General features: G+C 46.0%; 1 protein-coding gene across 14 annotated transcripts in view; it reads left to right on the top strand.

The window, feature by feature from the left end:
* RBFOX1 (RNA binding fox-1 homolog 1) overlaps positions 1–16,663 on the top strand; it is a 2,061,082-nt gene that overhangs the window by 260,754 nt on the left and 1,783,665 nt on the right. The window lies entirely within an intron of this gene.

Genomic DNA, 16,663 nt, shown 5'->3' with positions numbered 1-16,663 from the left:
TACAGGACGTTGAAAAAAGAGATAGAGGAAGACATAAACAGATGGAAGAACATACCGTGTTCATGGATTGGTAGAATCAACATCATTAAAATATCCATACTACCCAAAGCAATCTATAAATTCAACGCACTTCCCATCAAAATACCAACGGCATACTTCACAGATCTAGAACGAACTCTCCAAAAATTCATTTGGAATAAAAAAAGACCCCGAATAGCTGCAGCAATCCTGAGAAAGAAGAAAGTAGGTGGGATCTCAATACCAGATATCAAGATGTATTACAAAGCCACTGTTCTAAAAACTGCCTAGTACTGGCACAAGAACAGGCATATAGATCAATGGAATAGAATAGAGAACCCAGAAATCGGCCCGAACCAATATGCTCAATCAATATTTGACAAAGGAGGAAAGAACATTCAATGGAGCCAAGATAGTCTCTTCAATAAGTGGTGTTGGGAAAATTGGACAGATATATGCAAGAAAATGAAACTAGACCACCAACTTACACCATATACAAAAATAAACTCAAAATGGATAAAGGACTTAAATGTACGACAGGAAACCATAAAAATTCTAGAGGAATACAAAGGCAACAAAATCTCAGACATATGCCGAAGCAATTTCTTCACTGATACAGCTCCTAGGGCACTTGAAACTAAAGAGAAAATGAACAAATGGGACTACATCAAAATAAAAAGCTTCTACACAACAAAAGAAACCATCAACAAAACAACGAGAAAACCCACTGCGTGGGAAAACATATTTGCCAGTGTCATATCTGATAAGGGCCTAATCTCCAAAATTTATAGGGAACTCATACAACTTAACAAAAAGAAGATAAACAATCCAATCAAAAAATGGGCAAAGGACCTAAATAGACACCTTTCAAAAGAGGACATTCAGAAAGCCAAGAGACATATGAAAACATGCTCAAAGTCACTAATCATCTGAGAGATGCAAATCAAAACAACAATGAGGTACCATCTCACACCTGTCAGGCTGGCTATCATCAACAAATCAACAAATGACAAGTGCTGGAGAGGATGTGGAGAAAAAGGAACACTTGTGCACTGCTGGTGGGAATGCAGACTGGTGCAGCCACTATGGAAGACAGTATGGAGTTTCCTCAAAAAACAAAAAATGGAACTCCCATTTGACCCTGTGATCCCACTTCTAGGAATATATACCAAGAAACCAGAAACACCAATTAGAAAGGATATATGCACCCCTATGTTCATAGCAGCACAATTCACCATAGCTAAGATCTGGAAACTGCCTAAGTGCCCATCAGTAGATGAATGGATTAGAAAACTGTGGTACATCTACACGATGGAATACTATGCTGCAGTAAAAAAGAAGGAACTCTTACCATTTGCAATGGAATGGATGGAACTGGAGAGCATTATGCTAAGTGAAATAAGCCAGTCAATGAAGGAAAAATACCACATGATCTCACACATTCATGGATAATAGAGACCATTATAAACTTTTGAACAATAATAGATACAGAGGCAGAGCTGCCTCAAACAGATTGTCAAACTGCAGCGGGAAGGCCGGGGAGGGATTGGGGGCAGGAGGGAGGGGGGTAAGAGATCAACCGAAGGACTTGTATGCATGCATATAAGCATAACCAATGGACATAGACACTGGGGGGGGGGGGGGTAGGGGAGGCCAGGAGATTGTCAAGGGCGGGGGAAAAAGGACACATATGTAATACCCTTTGTAATACTTTAAGCAATAAAAAAATTTTTAAAAAAAGAAGAGATAACTGGTATGTAACCAACCATACCATAATTCTGCAGCTGGAATTAACGCTCAGAGAATCTGGTGCCAGGATGCCCAATTCTCCCTCAGTTTCTATAATAACATAGAAATCCGGCATTATCTGAAGTTTGTAGCAAGTGGAGCATGTGTCTGCACCTTGAGGCTCTTTGCTCAGTTGGGCTGGTCTATGGGGGCGGTGGGGGGGGGGGGGGCGGGGGTTCTGCAGCAATTTTTTTCTTTTCATGGAGTCCAGAGGGACTTCACTTTCCTCCTTCCATGTCTCCTTTGCTCCCTCTCTGCTCATCTTTCTGGTGATTCCTAAGTCCAGCTCCACCAAGAACAGTAGTTGGAAAATTCAAAGCAAATAGCTCCCACTCACCCACCTAATAGAGGAACTAAAAAAATTTTGTTCATCCATCAGCACTGCAAGTTGCCTTAACTGAATAGTGATAATTTCCCAGATGAATACTATAAAGGCGTGCATCCGGCCCCTTTCTCCGGAACATCCAGATGCTGTTTCGCATTAACGGGAACTAGGAGAAGTGCCAAAGTCAATTTTAGGCTGGTTTTGGAGATATGGCACCCATGCTGACTCATTTATCTCTTTGGTCCCCCTTGCTTTTCCATTATGGGGAGTTCCCAACAAAGCCTATTTCTGAAAGGCATGCCTTCTGCGCTGACATGTCAGTGAGGCTCCAGTTGGTAAAGGAAGTGAGTGCAGCTGCCGGTATCTCGGGCACTCAGAAGCTGAAGTGTCCGAGTGCTGTAGAACTAAATACACACGGGGAAGGGATTTTCAGAGCTGGTATTGATTGGGCGCTGAGGAGTTATTAAGTTCTAAGAATGGCTTATTACACCACTTGGGCCAAGATTAAGAGGATTTAAGCCACGGATTTCCATCGGGAGCCATTTCCACAGTTTAGAGTCCTGTGCCAAAGCCCTTCCATTCCCATCCCCCCCCCCCCCTCCAATTTCCCCCTGCCTCCCACCTCCAGGTTGTCAGATATAAGATACTGTCAGGACACTTTCCAACTTGGCTTTTCGGTCTTAATTGAACGCCCCTAGGAGCCCTGTGTGGGATGTCTTTATTGAATCACACATTTCCCCAAGTTCACGCAAACATTTTCCAAGAGAAATTATGTTGTGTGGATCTGCGAACAAGCAGACTTGGGATGTAAAGAGAATCCTGCTAAGCTGATTGGCTCTGTAACTAACAGCTTTTGCTCTTTGCTGCTAAATCGAAGTTTTCCTTCAGATTGAGGGTGGTAGCGAGGCATGAACCTGTTTTGGGGGTAGGCTCACTGCAACGTTGTTATATTAAACAGGAAGGGGCTTCATCAGCTAAAATTTTAATGGGGGAAACCAGTACCGTATATGTATCCATATCATTAGCATTCATGAACTCTTTGCTCATCCTCACTCCCAAATGACTCACCCGATAAACAGTCTTGTGCCGGGAAGTGTCCCACTAGCAGTGTTTGTGTCGGTTCTATTACTGCAGGTTTGCAATCTCTGGGGCCAGGTGTGGCTTGGAATTCATCATTTTTCAGATTTTAGAAAGGCCCTGAGGTGCCTTCGCCACCCATTACACCACACTGCCAGTGGGGGCTGGGGCAGCACTCCATAATCAACACATTAATGTTTTTGCAAAAAAACCAATATCACACTGTGTGGGATAAATAAATATCGTTAGGCTGATGAATGGTTATTCTTTCAGTCAAAAACAGTCCAGTCAAGTGAATGTTGATTTCTTTTGGTCCAACCTAAGACATGCAGGTTATGATTTTTACAATAGCTTTCTTAACTCAAAAGAATGTCATGATGCATCTCTAAACCTATTTTTGTACCCTGGTATAATGAGTCTCATGGTGAGCCCAGAGAGATTTTGCCGGCAGATGAATCTAAGGTAGATTTAAGCAGAAAGTTTCTGTTTACGGAGAGGTTTTGGGTTTGGGAATTTCTGGTAGGTGACCTGGGCTTCTAGTTACTTGTCCTCATTTGTCAGAAGGCATTTCTTTCCGGAAACCAATGTTACTTGTTGGACGTGTGTGTGTGTGTGTGTGTGTGTGTGTGTGTGTAAAAGATGGGGGGGGCGGTGTTTCAGTTCCTTCATCCTTCCTGAATTTCATAAAGGACCTTGGACCCTAAACCCTGCCAGGAACACCCCATCTGTGGTCTGACATTTAGAAGTTTATTGACTGGAATGAAAGAATTGTCAATTTCAAAACGTGAAAAGCCACGGGGAGATCAGGTGCTTTCTGCAAATATTCTTGCACAGTGACTCCTGGCATGGAAAACAAACAAACAAGGAAAAGCTGCCTTGTTGTTTTATTAATTTAGTTCTGACAGCTGGTAGTGCTCAGGCCTTCAAGGTTCTCCACAGACATTAGAAGAATCCCCAGGAACCCTCTGTGAAGTACCAATAATGAACCATGTAGGAAATGGAGGTTAAATGAAGATGAAAACTCCACGGGGCCGGTTGGTTTCCGCCCCCTTTACTCCAGAGGTCCAAGTGCATGGAGCACACACACCCCTGGTTCTCTAACCGGGTCAGAACCGACCCTCCGCCTTCTCCCCAGCTGGCACTTCCATGGGGATCCCGGCTCAGGCTCAGGAACCAGCACAAAGGCGCCCAGGTGCTCTAAAACCTGACGTTACCCTGCCTTCCCCTCTGTCCCTCCCACATCCCTGAGCACTTTCTCCTCCACCTCCCTCCTCCATCCACCTCCCTCCTCCATCCACCTCCCTCCTCCATCCACCTCCCCAGCCTCTTGGAGTCTTGGATTCCCCTTGCCTCTTCCTACTGTGCCCCTCCATTTACTCCTGCACCCCCAAGATCCTGGCGGTCTTTTAAAACACACAGCAGACCTTGCTGAACCCCCCTGCTGCTCCCGAGAAGGGCTCTTGGTGTGCCCTTTGAGATCCTGCATCGGCGCCCGGCCTGCTTCTCGGGCTCTCCCTGCTGCATACTCCAGGGCAGTAGTTCGGTCTCCAAAACGCCAGCCGGGACTGTCTCTAGCCCCACTTCTTTTGCCAACTTCTGTCACTCTTTGGATCTTGTCGCACCAGAGAGATCTCACAGCACCCTGGCCTTCTCCTCCCATGGCACTGACCACACCTAACTAGCACCTCCCACAACAGACAGGAAGCCCCGGAAGGTTGGGAGCCTGCCTCTCTCCCTGCAGCGGCCTCCCTGGGCCAGCACAGTGATGGGGTGCGGAAGGAAGGACCCCAGCCCTGGACGGGTGGGTAAGGGTTGCACCTGGAGAGTCTTGCTCTTCTGGGTTTCGGGAGCACTGGCTCTGACTCGGGAGCAGCTGCAGAGACTGGTGATGGGGCTTGTGGGAAACATCCCCAGCTGCGCGGTTTCAGCTTCCCCCGGCAGGGTCTCTTGGGATAGCTTGCCACTGAGCTTACAGATCTTCTCAAGGACTCGGAGAAGTGGTCCCTCTTCCCGTGGTGGCACAGCCTGCGCCACTTAGTCACCAGTGATTGGATGCTGCCCAGCACCAGGCCGTCAGCACGCGGGCATCAGACCAAGGCCAGGGCTGCCTGGCTGGGTTACCTCCTCCAGCTGGTCCTGCTTCAACACTCGTCATTGGCCTCCGGAGGCCTTCAGCTTCCAAACATCTGCTTCGTGTGGGTTTTGCGCTCCCCACGTGAGCCATCTTGGAGCCTGATGCTGCCCTGGCTCTGCTCACGGGCAGTGCCTCCTGGTCCTCCCGCCGGCCAGGGGTGGGGCTCCCGATACTCAGGATTAATTAAAGGCAAACTGGTGGGATTCCAGCCAAGGGCAACCCAGATGCAGGAGTCTGTTTGGCAGATGGTATTACATTTATGTCATAACCTGTCTTAATGATCCCATTCCTCAAACGGCAGAGTCTGGAACAACATACACCCGGGCAGGTCCTTCCCTGTCCCTTTCCAGTCTCACGGGGGTGAGAAAAGGCCAAGCGATGGCATGTCCCAGGAGGAGGTCTGCAGGCTGAGCTGATGACCATGCAGCCCTGACCTTAGTCTAATGCCCGCGGGAGCAGGGCTGGGTAGGTCTTTAGGGAGATGGAAAGGGTTGTCTATTTTCCTAAGTGAAAATACCCAGAGGCTATGCTTGACCCGATCCAAAGGAGGACAGGGAAGGGCTGCCCTGCACTCATATTTGCATTTTTCTGATGGAACAAAAATAGAAGCTTAAGCACGAGTCTGCTTAAAACACTGCCACTTTAGACTAAGCACTTTTCATGCTCCAAGGGCTGTCCTAGGTTCTATGAAGGAACAGAAATCTGGCTAAGACACATAGGCCCTACCTCAAGCAGGCTGCACTCACTGGGAAGAATAGCCATTTGTATGATTAAACACTCCTTCATTCAACACATGCATCGAGGACCTGCCATATGCCAGTGGGGGCTTTGCTTGGGGTTAGAACAGTGATGGCGAATCTTTTGAGCTCGGCGTGTCAGCATTTTGAAAAACCCTAACTTAACTCTGGTGCCATGTCACATATAGAAATTTTTTGATATTTTCAACCATAGTAAAACAAAGACTTATATTTTTGATATTTATTTTATATATTTAAGTGCCATTTAACAAAGAAAAATCAACCAAAAAAATGAGTTCGCGTGTCACCTCTGACATGCATGTCATAGGTTCACCATCACTGGGTTAGAACAAAGCAGCATCCAAGGGACATGAATGGGATACTCAGTTTTATGGGGGAGACAGCCATATATAATTATGCAAATAATTCAAATAACGAATGTAAGTTAATCACAAGCTTTAGTAAGTGCCACGATGCACATGACATAGCCAGGGTATGTCACAGGGGTTTCATACCGAGTGTGATGCATCATAGAAGGCTTCCTGGAGGAGGTGATGTTTGGACTGTGACCTAAAGGATGCGTAGGAGTTCCACAGCAGACTGGACCTAGAGAGCTTTCCAAGCCAGGGTGACAGCAGGTCCAGCTGGAACTCAGAGATTGAGAGGGTAAAGTGAGAGAGTGGAGGAAGAGGATGAGGAAGTGAGTGGGGACAGACCATATGCAAAGCCTATTGGCCCTGGTTAGGCAGTTGGACTCTACCTAGGAACAGAGGGAAGCCGCCCCGAGGTCGGAACAATGTGAGCTTTAGGAAAGGAGTGGAGGACCTTGCGTGACATCGCCCAGTAAGTGCAGTTGAAAACAAAACGGAGAAACTCATTTGGGGTTTATGCACGATGCAGGGATTACACTTAAGCAGCAGTTGTTCTGAACAGAAGGTGGCTTCTAATTGCAGTTGTTCGGCATAGACTCCACATTCAAACTTGCAATTATTTCACTGTTAAAAGAGCTGACAGCTCGCTCTTCTGCAGGGAAGGCAGTCTCTAGGGAGCTCTAATCGCCAGGACTTGGCTCACACCCAGAGCTCCTGAGTCTCTGACCACACTCCCAGGAAGCCATTCTTGTTGGACATGGGGACAGAGGGGGTGTGGAGCAATGGTTAGAGGCGGGCTGAAGAGGAGGAGGGGCTATGTCATCAAGGACCAGATGCCTCAGGAGCAGCTGACTGAAAGTACAGACACAGCTTAGCCAAATCAGCGTCTCACCCTCCACGCAGGGCACTGGCCTGGAGCCAGCAGAAGACATCGACCAATGGCAGGGATTCATTATCACCTACTGAGGAGCGGATGTGCTATTATGATCCCCCTCCTTAAAGACCAAGAGGTTAAACAATCCTCCACAGTCACAGGTCAAAGTGGGAGCTGAGCTGGGACTCGGACCCAGACTCCTCTGAGTCCACAGCACTCTGCACCATGCTGGGTCTCGGCGGGCCTAGGAATGCCCCGGAAGAGGCGGTCTTCAGTTAAGCCCCGAGTGCCTTTTGAGTGATACACAGGAAAGAAGAGTGGGAGCTACCGGTAGAGACAGACTCTATCTCCTATAAGCTTGGTATCTTTGGGCAACTTGTTTATCCTCTCTGGGCCTTGTTAATAGAGCTGAGCTAATATCAGTGATGACATTGATAGTCACATTTATTGAGCCAGCACCGGGCTCCATTCTTAGGTAGTAACTCATTTAGCTTCATAACGACCCTCAGGGGAAGGTGCTGTTATTCTCTCCATTTTTATATATATATTTTTTTTATTGATTTCAGAGAGGAAGGGAGAGGAAGAGAGTATTCTCTCCATTTTATCAGAGGATGAAGCTGAGGTACAGAGAGGTTACCTAACATGCCCAAGGTCATACAGCCAGGGAGATGTTCAGTCTGGATCTTTAACCTTATAGGTTATCATAGAGATCAAATTATACGATTCATATAAAAATCTAGCCACAGAATGCCACACACATGAATAAGCCTTGGTTACCTCTCTGTAAAATGAGATAATAACAGTTAGAATTTATTGGGTGTTTGTAATGGTCTCATTTAATAGTCTCCTATGACGGAGGCTGTTATTCCCATTCTACAGAAGGGAAAGCTGAGGCTCAGGGAAATGGAGTGAGTTGTTCACGGTCATGCATCTACTAGAAGATAGAGCAGGATCTCCCACCCTGGGTTGCCTGAATCTAGAGCCCATGCTCTTACCCCTGCGATGTAGGGATTCTCTGGCTGGTGCCCTCTTCCTTCACAAAGACCTCTGTCCAGATTGGGAGAAGCTCAAGGCCGCCCCAGGCATTCCTGTTTCCACTGAGTCCAGTGCACCTCCCTGTAAGCAGCCTCCTCAGTGTGCTGTGCTCCAACTATCCCATTTCTGCACAAATGGTCCGTGATGTCACACGGGTTACGGACAACTTCTCTCTCAGGAACCCCGAAGAAATCCTGGGCAGATTGGATAAAAAGCCCTTGTCAGACATCCTAATTTTAGTGTTCTCCCTGGTGAGTCCATTCAGGAAGTATTTATTTAACACTTCATTTGTTTTGCCATTCTCCCGGCTTCATTTTGCAAAAGTGCCTGTAATAACCCCCCCTCCCCCCGCTCCTTCGCCCAGCCCCCTGCTGTTCTCGTCCTTGGGAAAACTTGAGTGCTGTGTTCAGCATCTGCAGCCAGAAATATGTCCGAGTTTCATCTTGCGTCGCTAATGCCCTCCTTTATCTCCATGCGGCATCTCCCAGCATTCTGTGTCCCATCTTCCCTTGACTCATTACGTCTCTTTCAGATATTGTTGCCCATGTGCAAATGGACATTGTGCATGCGTGAGTTTCCTAGCAAGGGCACAGCAATGAAGTGCTCTTTCCCAGACTGGTTTTTACCCTCCCTCTCCCCTTTTATTCTCAAACATCTCTCCTTGTAGGGCCGCACAAGCAGGTGGGCTGTTCTCTCCTGAGTGTCCCTGACCCTCGGGTGTCGGATGCAGTCCCTGCACCTGATTACCTGCCCCTCACTCACTGATAGGGGAGTGAAATTCTCCTTGCGCTGAGGGGGACCACAGTTTGGCTATCACTCACACTTGCTTCTTGATCCAGTGAGTGGGTAACTCTACTAGACATTACTAATAGAGACCCTATTAATTTTAATGGCTTTTGAGATGAACAGAAGAAAAAACTTCTTTTGATTGTACAGATATACATAGAAGCCTGTGGTTTTATATATTTCTTTTTATTGAAAAATATGGTTGAGGCATCAAAAGAGTGACAGAAGTCTGAGTCTGTTGGGATTATTTTTTTCCCCTGGTTTTTGTTTTTAAATTGAGGTGAAATTAACATAACATAAAATTATTGTTTTGAGGAGAAACAATTCAGTGACATTTAGTACATTCACAGTATTGTTCAACCAGCACCTCTATCTAGTGCCAAATATTTTTATCTTCCCCAAAATAAAACTCTGTAGCCATTAAACAGTTTTATTTCATATTCCCCTCTCCCTGGCCCCTTGAAACCACTAGTAACCTTTCTGTCTCTACAGACTTGTCTGTTCTGGTCCGTGATGTCACATGTCTGGCTTATTTCACTTACTACAATGTTTGCAAGGTCTGCCCATGTTGCAGCATTTATCAGAATTTTACTCCTTCTATGGCTGAATAATGCTCCCTTGCATTATTATATCGGCTGCATTTAGTTATCCGTTCATTGGTTAATGGGCACTCGGGTTGTTTCCACTCTTTGACTTTGTTGGGTTTTAAACTGCAGATTTTGTCCCAGCTCCATGGCTACACTTTGCACTGAGCTGTGTTTTTCTTTGTGAATATCCGATGTCTCAACTCACTTGCCTCTCTTTAGAGAGAGCAGTTTGGGGTTGGCAGCTGCCATGGTAGGTGAGAATCACAGGATCACACGATGGGGAATCTGGCGCTGCTACTTGTAGATGTCCTGCCATCCATGGGGTGACCTTAACTCCTCAAAAGACAGCCCCCTCTGGGACCACCACAGCGTTTACTCGGGGCCAGCGGTTCACAGCCCGGCTGCACTCTGTCACCAACCCGGGAGATTTAAGAGTTATCCACACTCCCGCTTCACCCCCAGTGAGACTGACTCGATTTATGTGGGTTCAAGTCTTGGCATTTTTCGTTTGTGTGTTCAGTGGGATGGATTGTGGTCCCCAAAACGTATGTCAAAGTCCTAACCGCCAGGGGCGCCGGGATAGGAAGCTCTGAAAAGCTGCTGAGACATGCCCCATTGGTTGCTTATCTGCAACAGACATAACCAAGCAGCTTTCGTGTAAGACATTGTTCAGAAGCGACTGGACAGCCCAAAGAATAGGAGAGAATATTTGCAAATAATATATCTGATAAGGGACTTGTATCTAGAATATATAAAGAACTCCTACAACTCAATTATAAAAGGGCAACCCAAATAAAAATAGGCAAAGGATGTGAATAGACGATTCTCCAAGGAAGACATGCAAACGACCAACAAGCACATGAAAAGATGCTCAACAACATTCACTGTCAGGAAAATGCAAATCCAAACCACAATCAGTTACCCCGTCACACCCACCGGGATGGCTCGAATCAAAAACACAGGTACTAACACGTGTTGATGAGAACAGAGAGAAATTGGAAACTTCCTGCGTTCCTGGTGGGAATATAAAGTGATGCAGCCACTTGGCAAAATAGTGTGGTAGTTCCTCAAACGATTAAACAGAGTCGGCATATGACCCAGAAATTCCACTCCTAGGTGGACACCCAAGGGGACACAAAACATGTCCACATTAAAACATACACAGATGTTTTCCGGAGCATTATTCACGATGGCCCCAAAGTGGAAACAGCCCAAATGCCCATCAAGAGACTTGTGGATAAACAGGATGTGGTCTGTCCATAAAATGGAATGTTTTTCAGCGGCAAAAAGCAATGCATTCTGATAATGCTACAGTTTGAATCGACCTTGGCAACATTATGCCAATCACAGAACACATGTCATACGACTCTACTTCACAAAAGTCCACAATAGGTAAATTGATCGTCGGTGAGTGGCCAGTGAGGGCTGGGGAGTAGGAAGGGACAGGGTGATAATGAAAAGGTAGAGTATTTCTTTTGGAGGTGATGAAATGTTCTAAAAACGAGTGTGATGATAGTTGGATGTATCTATAACTGTAAAAAAAACAACCCGATGAATTATACACTTTAAATAAGTGAATTGTACTATGTTACATGAATTTTATCTCAATAAAGCTGTTTCTAGACAGAGTGACTGAGAAGTGTGGCACAGAGCCCAATTCTCCTACCAACTTTTGCCATTTAACCAGCTTCTGCCACTTAACCAGCTTCTGCCACTTAACATGAAGGTACTTAGTAAATGCTCAGTTAACTGGTGTTGCTTTTCTAGCATTGCCTCCCAGGAGGCCGGGCACTACCTCGGCAGCTGCATCATAGTTAGCGTTGTCAGATGCGGGCTGTTCAGTTGTCTCCAAGACCGAGGGACATGTTCATGGACCACAGTTCTCATTGCATCCCCCACATAAACGATAGGCAGCTGCCGTGCTCCAGTGACATGGAGGCTGGAAGGGTGTGTGAGTGGGAGTGACATGAACCAGTTTACGCCTGGAGACCACTCCGCTGGCTGCAGAGGAGCGAATACACTGTGGCGGAGAGGAAACGGAGTCAGGGAGACCTTTGTGGAAACCACTGCCTTGAAAGTGATCTGAGTTCAGGCAGGAGCATGGGGATGCTGAGGGGGCAGGCCTCCTGCAGGTGGAGACATTTCCCAGGCAGGCAGTCAGTCCTGTAGCGGATTAGGTGGGCAGGTGCAAACACAGGGCTGGCTTTGGCTGAACCAAAGGGAGGATGGATATCGTGGTTCCTAGGGGCACCTTGTCAACTTGCTAGATGTAGTTGAAAAATCAGATTCTATGCGAGGCCATCTAAGGCCAGGGCTGGGGGGATGCATGTGGGGTGAGGTGAGGAGAAACTGTCTCCTGAAGGGGGGGGTTCCACCAATGGGACAGGCTGGCTCCATCTGTGACCTCTCATCAGGTGGGTTTGTGGGTGCTGGCAGAGGAGATAGGAGCATGCTGTGGAAATGCCTTGTTTGTCCCCGAGGTTTGCCAGGGAAAGTCTCGTGAGTGCTATGAGGCTCTGGATTTGTGGTACCTCTCCACCTTGGGGTCAGGAAAACCGAAAGGCAATGCTCCCTAGGGGATGTGCATGGCTTTGGATGCATGGGATCCAGGGTTCAGGCTGGAGCTGCCTGGCCTAAGTTATGAAACCTGGGCAAGTCATGTAACTTCCCCAAGTCCAGTCACTCACCCACTAAATGAGTCTGATAGTTCTCTCCCTTAGAAACAAGTAATGTCATTACTCCCATTTTTCAGAGGAAGAAACTCAGGGCCTAGGACAGTGATGGCGAACCTCTGACACGCGAACTCATTTTTTTGGTTGATTTTTCTTTGTTAAATGGCATTTAAATATATAAAACAAATATAAAAAATATAAATCTTTATTTTACTATGGTTGCAAATATAAAAAAATTTCTATATGTGACACGGCACCAGAGTTAAGTTAGGGTTTTTCAAAATGCTGACACGCCGAGCTCAAAAGGTTCGCCATCACTGGCCTAGGAGGTAAGTATCTTGTCTGGAGTCAAGCAGCCCATGAGTGGAAAACAGACAGTTTGGACACACTCAGTCAGACCCAGAGCCTGTTCCCTTAACCACTACACAACCCTGTCTCTTGATGAAGTGTAGCTGCATAAACTGGGCTGTCTTGGCCAGTTCTCCTGGGTGTCTAAAGCTGACAAAGCCCCCAAAGGCCTGGGCTGAAGGGTCCTGTAAGATCACCAAGCCCTCATCTTATTTTAAGTAATTTTACAGGTATAGACTCTGAAGCCCAGAGAGGTTAAGTAACTTTTCCAGAATCACACAGCAAGTCAACCAGAATCCTGTCTTGAATTCAACTCTGATTTCCATTGTTGTTCTCCTTCTACTCTCCTGCCCTGGCCTGCAGAGGGTCCTTTTGCTGAGTCTTCTTAACCCTGTTGTTTCCACATTCATACTCAGCCATTGGGCCACTGGGCCAGTGTCTCCGCTGGTGCTTCCCTGGCTGATGTAAAGCAGTTTTCTGTAGCTGCATATTGACGCCTTAGACAACAGCCTCACATTTCAGAGGAGTCTGCATGTAACAAAAAAGGGCAGCAGGTGTTATTTGGGCTAAATTGACCTTGAAATTGATTTCTTTATTTTATGACTTACTGAGAGGAGATTAATACTTTTTTTTCCCTGCAGTCTGAAACAATTTACATGGTAATAGAAGGCATAGTCAGTCAAATAAATTGCTGGAAGTGGTCGTGTTCCGAGGGAAAAAAATGCGGAGCTTACTCACATTGATTTCTTTGCCCTGGGGAGAAGCAGAGATTTTAACATCTGGGAATAGGGAGCTAAATTTTATCTCTCATTTTAAAAGCAGAGGAATGAAGAGCTTAATCTGACATTTACACAGAATTTTCTAAGTTGGGAGAAATGGGGGAGTTCCTCGCTGAAGGTTAACTGGCGTCTCCTCAGAAGGGCTCTGGGTGGTTTGATCTGGGACGGTAGGTGGGGCCCAGATGACATTTTCAGAAGCTGGCCCAGCAGGGCAAGAGAAGCTGGTGATATAAACTCATACCCAGGCTGAGGAGTCATGTGAATGGAGACCCTGCTTCCAGATTTTTGGGCCTTGCCCTGTGGCTACCCCACCCTACTCAGGGACAGGATTTTATTTCAGCAGGCATGTCGCTGTGAGTGGATTCTGAGTGTGTTGGATTGGATCCTGATACTGCATCTGGGCTCAGCAGGAGAGTGTAGCGCTTGATTAGTACTGCCTGCCCTGGGAACAAAAAACGCAAGTGTACTTGTGTGCCACATGCTTGAATTTCTGGGTGGAAACCATTAGTGCCAATATTTCTGCATTCAGACCACGATGGCAGGCCTTTGTTCAAAGAAACCACAAATCATTTGCCACATTGTGTGAGCTAAATTTTTTTTTCCAGAAAATGTTAAAAATGAATTCCATACCCAAAGGACTCTGCTAGTATTGCTATATGTTATTCCCTTAAATTATTTTTCTTTACAAAATAAAATAAAAATTGTAGGATAAAATAAATATGTTTCATTGAAAATACATGCCCAGAATATACAATTAAGAGTCAGAAGAGTAAAATGAGTTTCCTGACTTACCCCATCCTGCTCAGCCAGTTCCTCTCTCCAAAATCAGCCATTTTTTAAAGCATCCTAAAAAATCCATCTTCTGGACATGTCAGTGCATATGCCAAATGTGCAGATATTCTTAAAACAATGCGCAGATGGTGGCATGTCGCACTTACCACTCTGCATTTTACTGTCCATCCCCATCATTCCATATTGAGCTGCCGCCTTATTTTACTGAGGGTGTCTGGATGCACCTAACTTACTTAACTGGTCTCTGAATAATGGAAGTATTGCTCCCAGTATTTTGTAATTTAAAAAAATTACACATTTCAATAACTCTTTGGCATTGGTCATTTTCCATACATGCAGACATTCTATAGCAGAAATTCCAAGAAATGAAAGTGCTAGTTAAATATTATCAACTTTTCAAATGTTGGGCAATGTGTAATTCCACTATGTATAAGAATACATGTTTCTCTACACCAGTGATGGCGAACCTATGACACCTCTGACACGTGAGCTCATTTTTTTGGTTGATTTTTCTTTGTTAAATGGCATTTAAATATATAAAATAAATGTCAAAAATATAAGTCTTTGTTTTACTATGGTTGCAAATATCAAAAAATTTCTATATGTGACACGGCACCAGAGTAAGGGTTTTTCAAAATGCTGACACACCGAGCTCAAAAGGTTCGCCATCACTGCTCTACACTCTTATCGCCTCGATACGATGCCTGACTTTCATCTTTGCCAGTCTCAGTAAACATAATACATTGTCTTAATTTTCATCTCTTGCTGTGGGTGAAGTAGAAGACCCTTTAATGTGCAGAGCAGACATTTGCCATCTCCCTTGTGACATGTCTGGATGTCTCCTTGACTCATCTTCCCCCCTTTGATTTCCATTGATGTTTTTCTTATTGACTTGGGGGAGCTTTTTATAAATGTAGGAAGTTGCTTTTTGTTCAGTAAGTTTTGTCTTACATTTTGTTTAAGGTTTTATTTTTCACGCCTAAAATATTATTCAACATTTTGAATCATTTGCTCTATGGCAGGGGTCCTCAAACTTTTTAAACAGGGGGCCAGTTCACTGTCCCTCAGACCGTTGGAGGGCTGGACTATAGTTTAAAAAAAAACTAAGAACAAATTCCTCTGCACACTGCACATATCTTATTTTGAAGTAAAAAAACAAAACGGGAACAAATACAATATTTGTATTTGCATGTGGCCCGCGGGCCGTAGTTTGAGGACCCCTGCTCTATGGCTTTTGGTTCATAATTAGGAAGGTTTTCATCACCACCACTCTGAGACAACGGAAATCTAAATGATTGGCTTGAATATGTTATGTCATCTAATCAATCCAGGTGTCAAGGAGTTATTTCAACTTTTTGCCTTGGAAAATGCATTCTCTGTGCTAGGGTGTCTTCTGTGGTCACCTAGGGGGCGTGACCTGGCTTCGTAGGCTCCTCAAACTGCCTTCTTTCTCTTGGCCCCCAGACTCCTTCAGGAGCATCACACTCTTGTGGTTAGGACATTGTAGGGTGCAGTGGGGCTGGATAGCCTGGCAGGCGTTTAGAGAGCCAGGGTCCCTGCAGGTCTTACTGGCTCCATCCCTAGAAACCCACCATGCCCAGGTCCACTGATCAGGAGGCTTTAACCAGCCCTGGTCTTGGCCTCCTGTTAATGTGAAAGATAAAACCTTTAAAGGTCATTTTAGGGAAAATAATGTCACATTTAATGCCACCTGCCACTGCTCTCTGGGAGCTCACCCTAGTTCATGACAAATCCCTGAGAGGGTGATGGGTGATGGAGAGACATCATCTCTGATCTTGCCTGTTTCCCCCACCACATCTGGCTTAGAATCTCTGTGTTTCTTGCCATTTTTAAGGTAAGAAGGGGAATGGCCACAGGGGATTGAACACAGAGTTGGTGCTTTGTTCAGGATGATACAGGAACTGTGCTAACAGGGCGGGGGGCCCCGATCTGGGCAGGTGCCCGCACAATGACAGGGCACAAAAAGGTCTAAAAGTGGCAGGAAGGGCAGAGAACACCTTCCAAGGAAGGCGGACTGAGTCACGCCCCCTCCGTCTCCCTGTGCTCCTCCTAATTAGCACAATGAAGTACAGTCGGCTGAGGAGGAGAGCTGACCTCTGGACCTTAGGCTCACGGATGTGGGAGGGGAGGCCCTTGGCTCGAGGGAGGAAAAATATGCAGCTTAGGCCCTGCTGGCACTTTTGAAGCAGGGCAGCAACCCAGCGCTGGATGGTGACAGACTGTGACATGCTGTGTGCTGTGCTTCATGGGGAGGCGATGGGGCATTGGAGGGAGAATATGACGACAATGAACATCCATCCGTAACCTCTTGGCCCTGCT

This window comes from Myotis yumanensis, unplaced genomic scaffold (assembly GCF_028538775.1).
Source record: "Myotis yumanensis isolate MYYU_CA2020_CCGP unplaced genomic scaffold, mMyoYum1.0.hap1 SCAF_4, whole genome shotgun sequence".
Taxonomy (NCBI): domain Eukaryota; kingdom Metazoa; phylum Chordata; class Mammalia; order Chiroptera; family Vespertilionidae; genus Myotis; species Myotis yumanensis.
This window is presented reverse-complemented; position numbering and strand designations above follow the sequence as displayed.